We start from the raw sequence: 21,465 nt of genomic DNA, 5'->3' as shown, positions 1-21,465 counted from the left end.
CAACGGTTGAACCAGTAGCAAACTAAGCACAAATTCACTACTCCGGCAAACTCGAATCGTATCTTTACTTTATCACCAAAACATAAGGAGGCCAAATGAAAAGCTAACAATATGAAATTCAAGAGACTACTTGAATGAGATCTTTAATATTGTGTGTAGAAATTGTTTTTCAAAAATTGTTTGGATTGAGGAGGTAGACACACTATTTATAAGCTTCAAAAAAGCATACCAAGAGTCATACAAGTTTAATTGACTCAATTAATCTTGCAATAAACTCAAGAACATGGAGAGCCAAAAGTCTCCAATTAACTCAAGAATGTGGAAAGCCAAAAGACACTCCCACATTCATGAGCCATAATTTTTCATTCAAACCTATTTTTTAATTAAAATTTTCAACAATCCCCCACATGAATGAAAATTGATACAAATCTTGGTGATAAAGCTCTACAGTTGAATCCTACATAGGATAGGTAAGTGTTATCCTTTGAACCTTCCCTTGTGAAATATATTTTCTTTACTAGCTGACCAGTAGACATGATTTCCTTGAACTGTTCTGCCATTTGTGTAAATTAAGATACACTTCACACAGGACTCTCCTTGATACTATTCAGTTCTCATGATTGTGTTCGTTTTGGCCATGAACATCAGCCTGGTTCTGCGAGAGGGTCTAGAATTGAGCCTTGCAATTCGTTCGAAGCGGCCCCACTTCTCTCTCACATAGGTGATTCTATGTTGAATTTCATCATAATCATTAAAAGTTATATGCTTATCCTCAACATTCACTGTTTGCAATAGGAATAGACTAGGGATAACCCACACAGTGATCTACCAAACCAGTGCGATTAGGTTGTCCCATTGAACCTAGTTCTTGGGATCTCCAGTCAGCATAGGTTGAGTTTTCTATCACACCGATTTATTCCATTGGCTTCAGTCCCATTCCTTTTGAAAATTTTTCAACTAACTCTCTATTTAACCCTTTGGTTAACGGATCCGCTATATTATCCTTGGACTTTACATAGTCAATAGAGATAACTCTAGTTGAGAGTAGTTGCTTAATGGTGTTGTGTCTACAATATGTCTAGACTTTCCGTTATGCATCTTGCTTTGTTCCCTTTCGATCGCAGATTGACTATCACTTGCAAATCACCGGTACAGGTTTCACCCATCCTGGAACATCTTCTAAAAATAGACGCAATCATTCAACTTCTTCAACACACTTATCAAGTGCAATAAACTCAGATTCCATTGTGGATCTGGCTATTACAGTTTGTTTAGAAGATTTCCAAGCAATTGTTGCACCTCCTAAAGTGAATACAAATCCACTTGTAGATTTTGAGTCTTTCATATCAGATATCCAGTTTGCATCACTGTATCCTTCAATAACAGCAGGATATCTGGTATAGTGCAGCCCATGGTCACGAGTGTATCTTAAATACCTTAGCAATCTTATAATTACTTTCCAGTGTTCATCTCTTGGATTACTCGTGAATCTGCTCAATTTGCTTACTGCATGGGCTATGTCTGGTCGTGTACAACTCATTAAGTACATCAGACTACCAATTACTCGAGAGTATTCTAGTTGGGAGATACTCTCACCCCGATTCTTTGATAGATGTTGACTCGTATCTATCGGGATCCTAGCCAATACAGAGTCATCCTTATTGAATTTCTCCAAATATTTTTTCCACATAATGTGATTAACTTAGAACCATCCCTTCTGATGTTCTATGGATTTTAATTTCAAGGATGACATCGGCTAATCCCAAATCCTTCATGTCGAATTTTGAGTTCAGCAGTTTCATAGTGGATTTGATCATCTTATCATTGCTTCCGATGATAAGCATGTCATCTACGTAAAGACACAAAATGACGTAGCCACTTTCAGTGTTCTTTACGTATACATATTTTTCACACTCATTGACTTTAAATCCACTTTCTAGCATGGCTTTGTCAAATTTTTCATGTCATTGTTTTGGTGTTTGCTTTAAGCCATGCAAAGACTTCACCAATTTACAAACCTTATTTTCTAGCCCAGGTGCAGAAAATCCCTCAGGTTGTTCCATGTAAATTTCTTCTTCTAAATCTCCATTTAAAAAAGCACTCTTTACATCCATTTGGTGTACTTCAAGATTCCGCAAGGCGGCAATTTCAAGTATCACTCAAATTGAAGTTATTCTCGTTACTGGAGAATAAGTGTCAAAGTAATCAAGCTCTTCACATTGACGGTAACCCTTGATCACCAATCTGGCTTTATACTTTTATATTGTTCCATCTGATTTCATTTTCCTTTTAAAAATCCATTTATAACCTAGTGGTTTGCTTCCCGGAGGAAGGCCCACTAGTTCCCACGTATGATTTTGAAAAATGGATTCTATTTCAGAATTTATAGTCTCATTCCATTGAGGTCCTTCAGATGAATTTACAGTTTCCTTGAAGTTTTGAGGTTCACTTTCCATCATGAAAGTGATGAAATCCGGACCAAATGATTTCTCAGTTCTAGCTCTTTTGCTACGTCTAAGTTCAACCTCGTTGTTAACCTCTTGTTCCATTGTCTCTTGAGACCTTTTGGATGAACTTGGTTCTTCCTTAGATTTGCAAGGGAACACATGTTCAAAGAACGAAACATTTCTTGATTCCATTATCGTATTCTTATGAATGTCAGGAATTTGAGATTCATACACAAGGAATCGATAAGCGCTACTGTTGTGTGCATATCCTATGAAAATGTAATCAATAGTTTTTGGTCCAATTTTTACCTTTTTAGGAGTAGGTACGGCTACCTTGGCAAGACACTCCCACACTCGCAAATATTGGTATGAAGGTATTCTTCCTTTCCATAATTCATATGGACTTTTATCTTGCTTCTTTCGGGGTATCTTATTTAAAAGGTAATTATCTGTCAGAACAGCTTCCCCCCACATGTTCTGTGATAAACCAGAACTCAGTAACAGTGCATTCATCATTTCTTTCAAAGTGCGATTCTTTCGCTCTGCGACACCATTTTGTTGAGGAGAGTAAGGTGCAGTTCTTTCGTGTCTGATATCATGTTGAGTACAAAACTCAGCAAATGGTGATTCATACTCTCCTCCACGATCACTTCTTAGCACCTTAATTTTCTTGCTAAGTTGGTTTTCAACTTCACTTTTGTAGTGGACAAACTTTTCAATAGCTTCATATTTACTTTTAAGAAGATACACATAACAATATTTTGTGCTATCGTCAATAAAAGTAATGAAGTATTTGTTTCCACCACGTGTTTGTACTCCTTTTAAATCACATAAATCAGAGTGTATTAAATCAAGGGGTTCACTTTTCCTTTCAACTGTTTGAAAAGATGATTTTGTTAGTTTTGCCTCAACACAAGTTTCGCATTTGTGTTGTGTATCAATTTTGAATGTAGGAATGTTTTTCAAGTTAATTAATCTACGAATCGTATCATAATTAACATGTCCTAGTCTACCATGCCACAAATTGGAAGACTCAAGCAAGTAAGCAAAAGATTTCATTTTATTGATCACGGGCTTAATAGCCATTACATTGAGTTTGAACAAATCATTGCTTACATAGCCTTTTCCTACAAGCATTCCACTCTTAGACAAAACAACTTTATTTGACTCAAAAACAATGCAAAAACCATGCTTGTTAAGCAGTGACACAGACTGTAACACCCGGTATTTTTCCTCCGTAAATTCGCATGCATAATTAAGGAAGATAATTATTTAAAATTTAGACTTGTGGGTTAAATATTATTTATGTGTATTATGTGCATGATTTAAATCATTTTAGCATTTAACTCATAATTTTGGAAATTCAGCATTTTTAAGAAATTTATTATTTTGATCGCGTAGACGGGACCGTGGACGGACGAGATATTGATTTTTTCATCCCAATTATTTTTAGGAGATTTTAGTAGCCATAAATTATTATTTTTGAAGTTTTTATTCTGAATAATTATAGTATTTTATTTATATATTTTAGAAAACCCATTTTTAGCCAAATTAAGTCATTTTAATGACTTTGATTAATTTTTAAAAATCCTCTAAATTAATATTTCGGGATTTGATATTTTTTCATCAGATTAGTATGTATTTAGGAGTTTAAAATTTTATATTTTTATGGTATTTTATCTATCTAATTAATTTACACAAATTATACTTAAATTATCCAAAATTACACCCTAAACTTCTACCCTAATCCCATGCCTCCTTCCATCAGCCGACACCCCATCTCCCTCACCTCCATTCTCATGTTCCCAGCAGCATATCATATCCCCTTAGCCGTGCCTTCAGAATTTTTGCGGAGTTTTTCGCCGTCCCGTCGTCCCGGAGCCGTGTACGCATAAATCTTCATCAAATAATTATCAAGGCATGTCTAATTCTTTTGTTCTATACCATATAAGCTATTAATTCATGTTTTTCTCAGAAATACTAGGATCCATACGTATAAAATTCTGAAATTGTCAAGGCTTGCATGTTTCTTCCTTCCTTGTTCATATTTTTTATTGGTTCTTGATCATAGACACGTTTTTCTTAGTCATGGATGTTGGTATATTTGTTGAAAAAACTTGAATATGACAGAAGAAAACAGGAAAAGAATTCAACAGTTGAGGCTCGTGTTGAACACGATTTCTTAAGAAGATTTTGCCCCGCTCTTGGTGCTTACGGTGTTTGGCAATCTTCTCTCAAGATACAACAACTTCTACTTGTGAATATAGCACTATATATCACAAGTTCTTACAACCAGAAATGATATGAACTCTCTTTTGTAAAAAGAATAAGAAACAAAATATGTGAAGAATGTTTTTGAAAATCTGAGAATCTGATTATCTATATATCAAAAATGATGTTTGATTCTCATATTTATATTGTTTATATGAAAAAAACAAAACTTTTCACTCATGTGTTATGTCTTTTGGTAAAAATAACTGACTAACGTCACAAAAAAAAGTCAAAAATATCAAAAAATTCGAAAAAAAGATGCAACTTTTCGTGTGACCAGAAGCACCGGTACAGGGGCGCAGCATATTGCGCCCTTGAACCACTCTAGGTGCCTTGGAAAATTCCAAGGCAGAAGCACTAGTGCAAGGGGGGCAATATATTGCGCCCCTGCACCACCCCTGCTTGCCTGGGTACATGCCCAGGCAGCATGACCAGTGCATGGGCGCAATTTTCTGCGCCTCTGCACCTCAATAAATTTTTTTTTTTGAGCTTCTCAATCATTTTTCTTTTTCCGAACTTCGCATTGCTTAATTTCAATTCATTAAGCACAATCAAATTTTCCAACAATGGAAGGATCCAGCATGTTGATGGCCATCTAGTAGAATGTTTGAAGGTCCTTAGGGTCGAGTGGTGTGGTCGGTTTGGGGCTGGAAGGGTCTAAAACGAAGCACGTCTTCTCTGGTGCACCAGATCGCGCAGATTTGGGTTCTGAGGGAGAAGGCTTCGTTCTCCCTCCTCGGGCCATGGTTTGGGGTGAGGTCTAAAGGGTGTGAACCCCCTAGATGTTGGCTAGGATTGAGAAGTGGTTTCACGGAAAAAATATGGCTGGAGTATGGAGAACTATTGGATTTACGGCAGCCGCTCAGGGCTGGGCGCGAGCTGGGGGAAGCCTGTTGCAAGGCTTCGTTCTCCTTCCTCGGACCACCGTTTGGGCTGATTCTTGGCTTGATGCAAACGTCTGGATGTGGTCTAGGTTCATCAGGTAGTGCTCCGGCCGGAGGTGGCCGGATTTAGGCGGCCGCCGACCTTCTTTAAGGTTGCTCATGGCCTAGAGGCTAGAGAGGAAGGGTATCGGGTTCAGGGTTTTGGGCATGTCCGGGTTGGGTCTTGGGGCCTGGGTCGGGTATGGTGAGTAGTGGGTCAGGTCAGGTTGGTCCGGGTCCGGGTTAGGTGGGTTGGGCTCGGGTATTTTATTTTCTAAGTAATTAAGGATTTAAGTGTTATTTGGGCCAAAATATTTAATTAGAAAAGTATTTGGGCCTCCAAATAATTTTATTTGGGCCTCAAATAATTTATTTAAGTTAGCCCAATGATTTTTATGGGCTTGGCAGTCCGTGGAAATTTTTAGGTCAGTCTAGGAATTTATTGGGTTTTAATTAAGTTAATGGGCTTAAATATTTTTATTTATGCCTAATTTAGTTTAATTAAGTTATTTGGGCTAAAATGTGATTTTTGGGCTTAGTTTAAGTTAATGGGTTTAAATATTTTAATTAAGCCCATTTTATGATTTAGGGCTTTTATTTAGGAATTAATTAGCAATTGGGCTTTTATTTAATTAATGGGCCACCTTAAGATTTAATGGGTTTAGAGTGAGTGGTCAGCAGTCTCGACCAATCCATGAAAATTACTAAGTCCGGAATATATATTTAATTTATTTTATGCATGAAAGTATTTTAAGTATAAGTCTATTTATTATGAAAATCAATTAAATATATATTACGGGCATATTTTCGGTGCATGCATTCATGAAATGTTACATGTTATGATTATGATAATTGTTGAGCTATAAAATATTTTTATGATGGAAATTAAAGTAATGTGACAGCACAGAGGTGGCTATCCACTATTTAAGTTAAGACGTAGTTTACTACCAGCAAGAGGTGATTTATCACCGCCACGTACGTTGGTTCAGGAGACTGATCAGTCGGCACAGATTTAGTCACACTTACTGATAGGACCATAGATTGTTTCAAAATATCGTGCTCAACTATATTAAGTATGCTTATGATGTCAAGTTATGCTTATGTTTAAGAATCAGGATCAGTGATGTTTATCTCATGATTATGCAATATTTTTATTCATGCATGCATGTACACGTATATGTATTAGTATGATTATGTGATGCATTATTTTAACCTTTGTTATAAAGGATTAGCCATGTTGAGCTTTTAGGCTCACTACGCTTATATGGTGCAGGTGAGCGTGATATTCTTTTGTCGATGCATAAACAAATATATCATATAATATAGTTCCCACTATATTAATATCAGATTAACCGATATTTAATACATGGTACCCATAATATATATATAGATGCATAAATATAAACATAAAAAAACAAATAAATATTTAAACAAATATATCATATAATATAGTTCTCACTATATTAATATCAGATTAATCGATAATTAATATATGGTACCCATAATATATATAAGTGCATAAATATAAATTGACATAAAATTAAATGTTAGATCAAATCACCATATTTCATTTAGAACAACTGGCAGACCCACGCTATCGTCTAAATAAAATATATGATTTTTGTTTTATGTTAGATGCGAGAAAGTAAATGTTAGTTGCGAGAAAGTAAATATTAGATGCGAGAAAGTAAATGTTAGTTGCGAAAAAATAAATGTTAGTTGCGGAAAAGTAAATGTTAGATGCAAAAAAGTAAATGTTAGTTCAAATCACAATATATTATTTAGAACAACCGGCAGAGCCACGCTATTATCTAAATAATATATATGACTTTATTATAAATTGATACATATATTTATAGTATATAATTATTGTAGTATTTATTGTATCATATTAGACAACAAATCAAGGTAACCACATTCAAGGTACCAAGTATTTGATGTAAATAGATAATAATAAATCATCCAAATTATACCTACAAATAAAGATCAATTAGTAAAACAAAATAAAAAATAGAAAAAGAAAGAATATACAAAATATAAACAATCTTACTTGACCAACAATGAAACCTTTTCACCTTGACATAAAAAGATTTAGCTTGCCATGAACATAAGACTCAAAAGTAAGGATAAAAGAAATTTCATACTTAAACTTGGATAAATATGCACACTAAAACTCTTATTATTACACACATAATATCTATTTTACAAGTGAGGAATTTCTCTACACTTTTGCACTCTACAAAACTTATACAACATATCTATTTATATGTCAAATGAGAGCAAGAGTCCAAGGCTCATTAAATGTGGAATAGTAAAGTTGGTGGGTGCTTGTCTCCTTGAATGTCAATACCATGACCCAACATTAATTGACATGTTTGATGCCTTAGACCACCGATTCAGCCTTTCCATTCAACATAGAACACGTAGAATATTTTGTGTAGATGTGTTTGGACATATAGTTTACCTCTTTTGGGTAAAAGGTGAAATAGTTATGATATTTTTATTACAAGCTGGTCATAGTAAAAATAAATCTGTCTTCATTTTGATGTTTGATTATTTTGATCATCTTAATGAGGGTTTTGGAATTTCTTGTCTTCTACAAAGTTGAAGATGCCTCTTTTGTTATTCTACAAGATTTGAGATTACTCCAATATGACCTTTGTAGCTCGAGTAATTTTATTTTTACCAAACCTGCGCAAAACATAAAATACAACTTTTTTAGTAAAATATTTAAATATAAACACATAACACTAAAATAATACAACTTCATAATTTTAATGAAACTTTAATTTTAAAACAAACTTTTTAACATATAAATAATTACAAATTTTAAGTATCATCACACCCCCAAACCGGCTAATTACTAGTCCCTTAGTAATAAAATATCATAAAATTACAAGTTAGATTTTTATTCCTTAATATATATATTCAAATTTGCAAAATTTAACATTTTAAAACACACTTGTAAGGAGATCATATGTTTATTTATAAATCTTGTTATCAACTAATATATTAATATATAATTGGATGAGTTATACGTATATATTTCACACAATATCAAAATATTAAATATATATAATTTTTTATATAAATATTTTCTAAAAACTTTGAGAAAAATATAATCAAAATGATAATAGAAATCATTTTCATAACATGTATATCATCAAGAATTTTAATGTAAAAGTCTCAACTCCATATTCTCTCGGGTTATGATATTTCATATATAGCTGTTTTTCACTCATGGAGTTGGAAGAAAATTATACACTTATTGAAAATGGATAATATGTAAAGCAGACAATCAAATAACCTAATATTTAAAATAAGGTAGGATAATTTACAAAGAATAAACCCATTTTGATTTGTCTTTTTTCAATGTTTTTTTTTGTTTTTTTTTTCTTTTTGCACTTGGCTGCAAAGTTGTTTTTACAAAACCAAATAACTACAATAAACTTTGAATATGTAACATTTTTTCTTCTCTTTTTTTTTCTAATTCAAAGTTTATTTATTTATTTATGAGGTAAATCTATTAAAAATTTACCATGAGAACTATAGTAGTGATATTAATACTCTACATTATTACAATCAAACTTCAAACAACTTTGCAGTCAATTTTTATATGCACAATTTTTTTTTTCAAAATGGGTTTAATCTAGTAATCAACCATTTCTTAATAATCAATAAAAGCTTATGAGTTGTTTTCTCAATTCTCACCTCTCACTCACAAAATTTATGTGAGTATAGATTGCACTTTTACAATTTAATTCCTTCAATTATACATGTTATTATTCATTCAATCAATATCACTTTAACTATATATTCATAAAATTTTTAGAAAATATGTTATTTGAAAACACACAATTATATATTATTTATAACTTATATCTCATCAATTATATATTTTCTATTAAATTGATAAAAAGAAGTGTAAACAACATGTATACAAAAAGACTTTATTTTCTTAGTAGTTTGCAATTTAAATATATATGGAATTGTTGTGAATTTTCCTCGCAAGCGTACGAGTGTCAAGTTTTAATATAGTGAATAATTCAGATATCGATCCCACAGGGAGTAAAATGAAAATATTTAGTACTTGTAATTAGAATAGTCCAAACTTTATCTAGAAAATCAAACTTTGAGAATTTTGCAATAAAATAAATAATCAGATAATTTAAAAGCACGCACACAACTTTCAGATTAAAATTCAATCAGAGAATAACGGTCTAAAGTTATAGATTTCACCTGGTTTCAACAACAATCAATCCTAATTAATTAATTTTCATGAATTCCAATCAATTAATAGCCAAGAACACTTACGTTTATTATTTCCCTCTCCCGAGCAACAAATAATGTTTATCAACTATAATTAAATTCTAATATCCCTATTAAGAATTTATCGCAGTGATCTATCACAAAACAATGTTCTTTTTTTTTAAAAGCTCTGTTAAAATCATACACTCTCCCGAGCTGTATAAATAATTAACAGTGTAGTTTCTAATGTCCTATTCAAAATCCCCTCTCCCGAGCAATGATTTCAAATAAATATAACAAATCAATTATTGATCAGATAATTGAAAAGACAATCAATTCTAGAAAAAACAATTAATCTAAAAGAAATCCAATTCAATAAAATCAAAAATTCATGAAAGCGTCTACACCAGGTTCCATCCGACCTCTAGACTATAAAAATTAGTTCATACTAAAATTTTGAAAACAATAAATAATAAATTCAAACATGTTCAGAATTAAATAAAAGATAAGAAACAAATCCGTCGTCGACGCCGCGTCCGGACTATCGAACTCCGTCTTCGTTCTTCAGATTAAGCTCAAGATAAATCCTCCGCCAATCACGATCAAACCTGATTTCTGTATAAAATATTGTGGCGGCTCCTCCTTTTTCAAGTCTGACCAAAAATCCTTTTATAGCGTGCACACAAGCCCACAAAATCAAGCCCAAGAATTAATAGCCCGTCTTAATAAAATCTTTCCAATTCAGCCACGGAGCGGGCGCTCTAAGAACGGCGCGGGCGCCCCTTTATCTCGACTCCAATTCTCAGAGAAATAGAAACAGCGCGATAGCGTTTCTTTAGGCGCTAAAAACAAACGCTGAATTTTGGCCCAAATAAGAAAGCCCAACACTGTTCATTCTTTCTCTTCTTCTCTTCTGTACGTTTCTTCTCTTTTCTTCTTTCTCCATTCTTTACTCTTTCTCTTCTAAACTTCTTATTTTTCTCCTCAAAATTTCATAATTCACAAAATCACCATAATTTCCTACAATCACAAAAACAACACAATACCCACATAAATCTGCTCGAAACAAATATTTAACAATTAAAATCATATATAAATTAAGTGTATAAAATACACTTATCAAATTCCCCAAAACTTAGACTTTTGCTAGTCCCGAGCAAAACTATTAAATTCCAAAAACTCATTCTCCAACAAGAATAGTCAAGAAATATTATGGAGCAATGGCCTCAACAATGATTTCAAAAATATCAAATCCAAATCATATCCAACCTACTAACACTTAAAAGTTTTAGCCAATCACAAAATAATAACCGCATAAACTCACAATCTCCGCAACTCAAGTTCAAAACACCATTCTCCAAATTCAATTCAAACATTCATAGATCATGAGGACTTTTCAAGGATAGCATAGAATCAAATATAGGATATAAATAAAAAACACTCACAAATAGGTAAATGCAAAGAATAATAGTGTGTAAGTGTTTAGATCAAAATTCATAATCATTAAAAGCATCAATCAACAGTCCATAAGCTAAATTCTCGCAACTCTTCTCGACTAGTATATTGGGCAACTGAGACTCGGTCAATAGGACTTATTCAGCTTATAATGTAAGGTCTGGCTCATGGCTACAAATAAAGGATAAGAATTCAAAATAAGAGTAATTTATAATTTTATGCTCAATTTAACTTCAACTCCTTTCATTCACAATTTCACACTTATTTCACTTCACTCAATTTTTCAACTTTTTCACAACTCTCTCACAAATTTTTTCTTTCTTTCACAACTTTTTCAACCACATTTTTCAACTCTTTTTTCTACTACCTTTTTTTCATCTTTTCAATTCATCCACCACACCAATCTTTTTCTCACAAATAAAACTAGGAGCATATAACATTTTAGCATTCAAATTACTCCCTTAAAGGTAGGAAATAGTGTATAGGCTATTCAGGTAGTCAATGTAGGACCTTGAAATAATTATGAATGGGGGTTTAATCACACTTTTACACGCATGCCATTCGATTTTCAATAAAGCGCAAACAAGGTACTAGGGATAAAATAGATAATTAGGTAGCTTGAAAGGCTCAAACGAATTCAGAAAAATTGCCTAAATCATTTCTAATCTCAGTTTTGCCCGTATTTCGCCTCGAAGAGTGTTCGAACTAGTTCTAGACAAGTCTCAATCCACAATTAAATCATACAAATCTCAATCAGTGCAGAAAAAAATAATCATCAGCAGTTAACGATGATTTTCACAAAAAAATTCAGATTTTCTCGTACTTCAATGTACTAATATACGTGTAGCTCAAATGGGCAACTAAGGATAAATTCAATAAAATCAGGCCCAAAAATTTCAAACAATGCCTCAATCATATCTATGTCTGTATGTCTCAAAAATCAGATTCAAGCATTAATCACAGAGTATATAGGAAATTGTTCATCTAATTGGTTCCATATTTTCAAAAATATTTGTCAGATAGGTGGACAATCATGGATTTCAGTTATCGCACAAAAATATTTTTCATTGGCCATGCATCCATTTCTTTCTCAACTTCTTTTAAATTCAACTCAACTCAACAAAAAACAACTAAACTCAACAAAAAATTTTATCTATGAAATTCAAAACTCAACTTTCAACCAAACAATCAAACAACTAAATCAAACTAAATCAAACATTGATTCATCCCCCAAACTTAATGTAATCATTGTCCCTAATGATTAAAAACAATAAAAAGAACAAGGGACTCATACCTTCGACACCGAGCATCAGGACTCGGCGTCATCATCATCATCTCCATGGAACGAAGGTGCAGCAGCATCAGTATCATCAGAAGACCACTGCGGAGGAACTGGATAAGGCACAACAGTGGGCGGATAATTCTGGGCAAGAGCGGCAGTGAAGTCATGCATATATGTCATGTGTGCTCGCATCATCTTCCACTGCTTCTTCATCTGAGAAAGCACGGCCATAGAATCATCACGAGTAGAATACTCAGTGGCCGGATGCGTCGGTAGTGACATAGGTCCTTCCAAATGGGAAGGTGCTGGCTCAAAGTGTGACGCCCGGGGCTGATGAGGCAGGGAGTGATCGCCGGTGCCAAGAGGTTGCACGGACAATGAGCGGCTCTTGGTAGGCTCCTAGGCGGAGGGAGACATGAATGAACCGATCCCGTGCCGGAATGAGAGGGGATTCTCATGTGACGCCCGGGGCTGATGAGGCAGGGAGTGATCGCCGGTGCCAAGAGGTTGCACGGACAATGAGCGGCTCTTGGTAGGCTTCTAGGCGGAGGGAGACATGAATGAACCGATCACGTGCCGGAATGAGAGGGGATTCTGAGACTGTGTAGGTATGGGACTACATAGTTGAGGAGGGCTTAAAAGATTTCATATGTACTGCTCATATCAAGAAGGTGCATCTTCTTTTCGGGAGCTCATCACATAAAAACTCCAAAGTTAAGCGTGCTTGATTTGGGGAAATTATAGGATGGGTGACCCCCTGGGAAGTTTCTCAGGGTGCGTGTGAGTGAGGACAAAAGCACGCTGAAAAGACCCGTCTTGATACAGTGGGTCGTTACAAATGGTATCAAAGCCGACCTCTCTTAGTACGGTATGGTTCGGGGACGAACCAAGCGGAAGCTGGTGGGCATGTGACGCCCGGGGCTGATGAGGCAGGGAGTGATCGCCGGTGCCAAGAGGTTGCACGGACAATGAGCGGCTCTTGGTAGGCTTCTAGGCGGAGGGAGACATGAATGAACCGATCCCGTGCCGGAATGAGAGGGGATTCTGAGACTGTGTAGGTATGGGACTACATAGTTGAGGAGGGCTTAAAAGATTTCATATGTACTGCTCATATCAAGAAGGTGCATCTTCTTTTCGGAAGCTCATCACATAAGAACTCCAAAGTTAAGCGTGCTTGACTTGGGGCAATTATAGGATGGGTGACCCCCTGGGAAGTTTTCCAGGGTGCGTGTGAGTGAGGACATAAGCACGCTGAAAAGACCCGTCTTGATACAGTGGGGCGTTACACAAAGTGTGGTAGTGGATCCGAGGGTTGCGGTGGTTCAGCTGCCTGTTCAGAAGTACTGGCTGCTTTCTTCTACTTGTCCCGTCTCAATGCACCAGTAATTCTTATAGGACCTCGAATTGGAAGAATCTGCTCCGTATCATCCCACACAACACCAGCTAACCGGCAAAGTTGAGTAATCAAAGACGAGTGGGGTAAACTGATAGTCGAGGAACCCCTAACTGCAGCAATAATAGACTCCTGAATCACCCTCCCAGCATCAACAGATTTTTCAGTGACAATGCAGTACACCAGACCAGCTCTAACCTTAGTCACATCAGATGTATGCCCAGATGGCAAAATTCTGGCAGCCACAAACTCATGCCAATTATTCGCTTCTCGTCTAAGAAAGATGGATGGAAATGCAACAGCTTCATCCTTTGAATTCCTCTTCCATTCCGCCCCATCATGACACAAAGTCTGAATTATAATATTCTCTGGATATGACTCATTCTTAAATACCTCATACTCATCATCAGAAATGTCCAAATCCGGCATTTCATAGAGACGGTTAATTGTACTCTTATCAAAAGGCACCAATTTTCCTCAAACTCGAACTTTCAGATTCACGTCTTTGACCATTAAATTTGCATAAAACTCATGAATCAATGATATAACAGCATCTGGTGGACTCCTAACAAATGTCTCCCAACCTCTTCTCTTAGCTTCAATTAACGCCGGTGCACTATGCTCTCTCAAACTCATTCCTCTTTCATTGTGCGTCCCTCGCTCCATTACATCAAAACAATACTCCTCTGCTGTGGCATTCCAAAATCTGTGTCTATCATATGAAGCAGTAGAGGACGAAGAAATTGCTCCTTTCCCTTTGGTTTTCGGTGGCATTGTAACTCAATAATTCAACTCAAATCAATTACAGATGGAATTCTCACAATCCCAACACTAAACTTCAACCGACTCCAGCAATGTGCAAACACAACTTTAACCCAAACAATTTAACAAACACTTGGCATGCATGAAGACAATAATATAGAAAGTTCACTACCAAATGTTCTTCACCCCACAATTCAAACACCCAAACAGCCTCAACACACCAACTTATATCACGGCATAAATGTAATAGATAAAATTTTAGCTTTGTACCATTCAAGAACGAAAACGTCCCAAACCCCGGTAGATTCCCATGTTCTGTGCGAGGCGTGGATGGAGCAAGATCAAATTCTGAGAATCCCAGATTTACAATGGCCTTGTAATGAAGATCAACATCCCAGAGATGATGACATTTTGTTGAGTGCAAGATTTTCGATGATTGTGCCAAAATGTGAGATTTAGAGCGGGACTCAAAAGAGAGATCGTGAGGAGGAGCAAATTAGGATTTTAAATCTCAGATGTTGCGCTTTAAATATCAGATGTTGCGCGATAGCGCCTCGTGTAGCGCAGTTTCGGAGGGCGATAGCGCTTAGATTAAGCGCGGTTGACGGGCGCGATAGCGCAAGATCTTGCGCTTAGAGGGAGCGCGTTAGCGCTTGTGTAGCGCGGTTCCGGAGGGCGATAGCGCTTGTGTATGAGCTATTGTGTATTACCGCAACGAAGGGAAGGCGCGGGGGCTCGAATGGAGTGGCGCGGACGCGCTTTTAAGTCGCAAAATAACTCCACTTTGGTCCAGGTAAGGCGCGGGCGCTCCCGTACATGGGCGGGCGCGCCTCTTGCTCGAATTTGAGATTTCTGGAGCCCTGCAAATTTTTGAAAATTAAGAAAAATTAGCTCAAAAATTTAAAATAAAAAAAAACTTAAAACATTAAATAACAAAAATTAAATAAACTGAAAATAAAAACAAATAAAATAAAATAAAATAAAAAAAATGCTTGGGTTGCCTCCCAAGTAGCGCTTGGTTTAAAGTCGTCAGCCCGACTTTCACGGGATTAATTCTTCCCCTTCTCTTTCACTTGCCAAATAAATTCCACGAACCGCCTTTTAAATTTTGCTTTTTTCGTGGCCTTCTTTGGTAGTTTTGGCGCTCTCGCGTTCGATGAATCAATCGCAATATCGGCTTTTGAACGACCCTCCAAATTCATAACCGGCTCTATCAAGCATAATTTTTCAATAGGGGTGTTAGATGACTTCATGAATATATTAAAAATTACACTCTCACCGTCCACACCCATTGACAATGCACCTCTCTTCACCTCTATCTTGGCATCGGCAGTGGCCAAGAAAGGTCTCCCCAATATCAGGGGCATGTTTGCATCCTCCTCCATATCTAACACAAAAAAATTCGCTGGAAAAATAAATTTATCTACTTTTACCAAAACATCTTCAATGATTCCAAGCGGATATGTGATAGATCGATCAGCCAACTGCAACGCGATCATGGTGGGCTTCACCTCACCAAGTCCTAAGCTCCTGAAAACAGACAAGGGCATGAGATTAATGCTAGCTCCTAAATCGCAAAGTGCATTATTAAAATAAGAAGAGCCAATAGTGCAAGGAATAGTAAAACTCCCTGGATCCTTAAGATTTTGTGGCATCTTCTTTTGGAGCACCGCACTGCACTCTTCCGTTAAATTCACTACCTCGTTCTCTAGCAGCCTCCTCTTCTTGGACATCACCTCCTTGATTAACTTCGCATAATTCGGCATTTGTTCTAAAGCTTCAGCAAAGGGAATATTGATGTGAATCTTCTTAAAAATCTCCAAGAACTTGGAAAATTGCTCGTCCAATGCTTTCTTCTTGAACCTTTGCGGGTATGAAAGTGAAGGCTTATACATCGGTTTTGGCTCAGATTCAAGCTCCTTATCTTTCTCCTTAACTTTTTTCTCAAGTTTCTTATCCGCAACAGTAGGAATTTGAACTCCAACGTCTTTGGCACTCCGCACTATTATGGAATTGCACTGCTCCTTGGGATTCACCTCAGTATTGCAAGGAAACTGGCCGCGATTGTTGTCCTTCAGTGCATTCGTCAACTGCCCAATACTAGTCTCCATGGATTGCAATACAGCACCCATGTTGGTCATGTGCGTCTCCAAGCTGTCAAGGCGAGACTCAGTTCTTGCCATCCGCTTACCTGATTCCTGCACAAAGGTACTAACCATATCCTCCAAAGACAACTTACCATCACCCTTATTAGTATTGTTAGTATATGAAAAATTTTCATTATTCCGCAAATTAGGGTGAAAAGTATTGGAAATAGGATTACCTCTGTACGCTCCATATCCTCGGTAGCCATTTGGATTTATATAATTGACTTGCTCTATGGCCGGTGATCCTTCAACTCCAGTTGAATCTGCAATATTAATTTTATTCAGAGAAGCTACCTGTGTAGTCAGTGTAGATAACTGAGCAGTGATGGACATGAGAGGATCCACTGCATACACTCCAGCTGGCTTCTTTACTCCTATACGCTCCGATGGCCATTGGAAACTATTGACCGTCATCTCCTCCAACATATCATAAGCCTGAACATGATCCTTCGCAAATATAGTACCTCCAGCAGCAGAATCGACATTCATCTTTGTAGGCGCATTCAGTCCGTTGTAAAACCACTCGATCTGTTCCCAATCTGCAAAATTGTGGTTAGGACAACGTCTTAATAATTCTTTATACCTTTCCCACGCCTCGTATAACTGTTCAGTGTCCATCTGCCGGAAGGTGCTGATCTCGATCTTCAGTTGGGTGGTTTTGGCAGGAGGAAAATATTTTGCAAGAAATTTTTCTGCCATCACCTCCCAAGTAGTGATGCTTCCAAGTGGCAGTGATTGCAACCAACTTCTGGCTTGATCCCTGAGAGAAAATAGAAACAAGCGTAAGCGTATAATATCTTCAGGAACACCATTAAATTTTACCATATCAGTAATTTCTAAGAAGGTCCTGAGATGTAGATAAGGATCAGCTGTGGCACTCCCATTAAATTGGTTCGATTGAACCATGTTTATCAATGCAGGCTTCAGCTCAAAATTGTTTGCATTGATAATTCCTCGAGCGATTCCAGAATAGTGAGTCTGGATCGTCGGTCGGAAGTGATCTCTAATTGGCACTAGGGGAGCTTGATTTGCTTCTTGTTCAGCCATTCTTTCAATTTCTTCTCTTCTAGCTCGTCTTAAAGTACGTGTAGTGCGCTCGATCTCCGGATCAAACAGTAGAGAATTAGCACTTTGAGATCGTCGCATAGACTGCAATTAAAAGATAAGAAAAAAATTAATTAGTAACTTAGAAAATAAAATAAAAACTCTAAATTAAAATCTAGACTAATTGGTAACAGGACTAAAAAATAATCAAAATTTACTCCCCGGCAACGGCGCCAAAAACTTGTTGTGAATTTTCCTCGCAAGCGTACGAGTGTCAAGTTTTAATATAGTGAATAATTCAGATATCGATCCCACAGGGAGTAAAATGAAAATATTTAGTACTTGTAATTAGAATAGTCCAAACTTTATCTAGAAAATCAAACTTTGAAAATTTTGCAATAAAATAAATAATCAGATAATTTAAAAGCACGCACACAACTTTCAGATTAAAATTCAATCAGAGAATAACGGTCTAAAGGTATAGATTTCACCTGGTTTCAACAACAATCAATCCTAATTAATTAATTTTCATGAATTCCAATCAATTAATAGCCAAGAACACTTACGTTTATTATTTCCCTCTCCCGAGCAACAAATAATGTTTATCAACTACAATTAAATTCTAATATCCCTATTAAGAATTTATCGCAGTGATCTATCACAAAACAATGTTCTTTTTTTTAAAAGCTCTGTTAAAATCATACACTCTCCCGAGCTGTATAAATAATTAACAGTGTAGTTTCTAATGTCCTATTCAAAATCCCCTCTCCCGAGCAATGATTTCAAATAAATATAACAAATCAATTATTGATCAGATAATTGAAAAGACAATCAATTCTAGAAAAAACAATTAATCTAAAAGAAATCCAATTCAATAAAATCAAAAATTCATGAAAGTGTCTACACCAGGTTTCATCCGACCTCTAGACTATAAAAATTAGTAATACTAAAATTCTGAAAACAATAAATAATAAATTCAAACATGTTCAGAATTAAATAAAAGATAAGAAACAAATCCGTCGTCGACGCCGTGTCCGGACTATCGAACTCCGTCTTCGTTCTTCAGATTAAGCTCAAGATAAATCCTCCGCCAATCACGATCAAACCTGATTTCTGTATAAAATATTGTGGCGGCTCCTCCTTTTTCAAGTCTGCCCAAAAATCCTTTTATAGCGTGCACACAAGCCCACAAAATCAAGCCCAAGAATTAATTGCCCGTCTTAATAAAATCTTTCCAATTCAGCCACGGAGCGGGCGCTCTAAGAACGGCGCGGGCGCCCCTTTATCTCGACTCCAATTCTCAGAGAAATAGAAACAGCGCGATAGCGTTTCTTTAGGCGCTAAAAACAAACGCTGAATTTTGGCCCAAATAAGAAAGCCCAACACTGTTCATTCTTTCTCTTCTTCTCTTCTGTACGTTTCTTCTCTTTTCTTCTTTCTCCATTCTTTACTCTTTCTCTTCTAAACTTCTTATTTTTCTCCTCAAAATTTCATAATTTACAAAATCACCATAATTTCCTACAATCACAAAAACAACACAATACCCACATAAATCTGCTCGAAACAAATATTTAACAATTAAAATCATATATAAATTAAGTGTATAAAATACACTTATCAGGAATATTAAAATCTAATCTATTGTGATAATATGATAAATAAAAACTAATGCGTGTCAGGAGTTTTTCGCTCCTTACTCTGCCATTGAAAAAGAAAAATAAATATTATTATAGCAATATATTTTTTTTATTTTTAAAATTTTAATAATTTTTTTTTTAGAGATAAACCCTCCCCCAAACCTGAATATGACATTGTTTTTAGTTTTTCTTTTTAAAGAAAAATAAAGAGTATATGATGAAAGAGATATCACCTGGAATTTATTGAAGATAAGGAACAAACACAAACCATTTCGTGACATGTTGAATCAATGATCCAGTTTCCTTTTCTTACTGGTTGGTTGAGACCAAATGATATTTGTTATAGCCGAATCAGGTTGATGAACAAAGGCTTGGAGATCATCAATTAATTGGTCTTCATTCGAAGCAGAGATGAGCATCCTTCGTGAATTTTTTGAAATGAAATTTTGTTCCACAGCTACATCAAGAAAAGTAAACAAATCATCATAATAGTTATTGATATTCAACAAGTCAACAGGTTTATTATGAATATTAAGTTGTGCCCAAGAAACAACATGAAAAATTTCTTCTAAAGTACCAAAACCACCAGGTAAGGCAATAAAAGCATCAGAATTTTCTATCATTTTAGTTATTCTTTCGTACATTGATGAAACTTTCAACTCTTCCCCAATCGTAACACCTGTAATATTTCCTTCAGCTAAAGATAAAGTTGTAGGAATAGTACCCAAAACCTGACTACCTCCAAGATGAGCTGCTGTTGAAATAGATCTCATTAACCCAATATTACCTCCTCCGTATACCAAGTGAATTTTTCTCTCTGCTAACTTGTTTCCAAGATTAATTACTGCATCAACAAATATTTCACTCTTCCCAGTATTAGAACCACAAAATACACAAATATTTTTTAATTTTTGTGAAGCAGATCCTGCCATGTATTTTTCTTTTCTTTTCTGCAAAAATATAGAGATAGTTGAGTGATTTTATAAGGAAAACAAGGAATACGACAGAAATAGGAATACAGGTGTGAACATAATAACAAAAACAATAAAAATAATAATATATAATAATGACATGCATGCGTATATACAGTGATTGTGGCTCACAGTGTTCCTTTAATATTTATGAGTCGAGGGTTGGCTTAACATCCAATTTTCTTATAAATTGGCAAATAGGGTCTTTTTTAGTCAAATTCCCAAAGACCATTACCATGACGTTGTGCTTGGAATAGTTTTCATAAACGGAGAAGTTGACTTTGCACATCTCCACTAGAATGCGTCTCAAGAGTCAATGAGATATCATCTAATGACTCTTTACTCAGCTCATTCTTAATGAAATCAATTTTATCTTCTCTATTTGTGGAAACATATCCCAAAGATCTGCATCGTCTATCACAAGTCCATCTGGCACATTTATGACAAACATCTAACCTCTTGACCCTCCTTTTCTTTGCATAGGTGCTTTTTTCTAGTCCAGACATATTTCGAACAAGTAAAAATTTTGGAACTGCACCACCCAATAGAACTTTGGCTTCAATTATAAGACGAATATCCTCCAAAATTCCTTTTTGTATAAGCATTCTCAATCTTTCACATTTGCCTTCATAAATCATTCTCAAAACTTTTTTAGAAACAGATGGAAAATATTTACCATGTTCTTTGATAGCTTCATCCATTATGAAAATAAAGAAAAAAAAAATTTCAATTATTTTGAGAAATTGAAATAAAACCGACTAAAAAAAGTCACGGAGTACCGTTATCTGCCACTTAACGGGAAGTGAACTCAATTCTGCAAAAATAAAATGAAAATATAAGTAACAATTAATTTGGATCATATAAAGGCATAAACTCATCATTATG

This window comes from Henckelia pumila, unplaced genomic scaffold (assembly GCF_033568475.1).
Source record: "Henckelia pumila isolate YLH828 unplaced genomic scaffold, ASM3356847v2 CTG_461:::fragment_3, whole genome shotgun sequence".
NCBI classification, from domain to species: Eukaryota; Viridiplantae; Streptophyta; class Magnoliopsida; order Lamiales; family Gesneriaceae; genus Henckelia; species Henckelia pumila.
Note: the sequence above shows the minus strand (reverse complement) of the source record.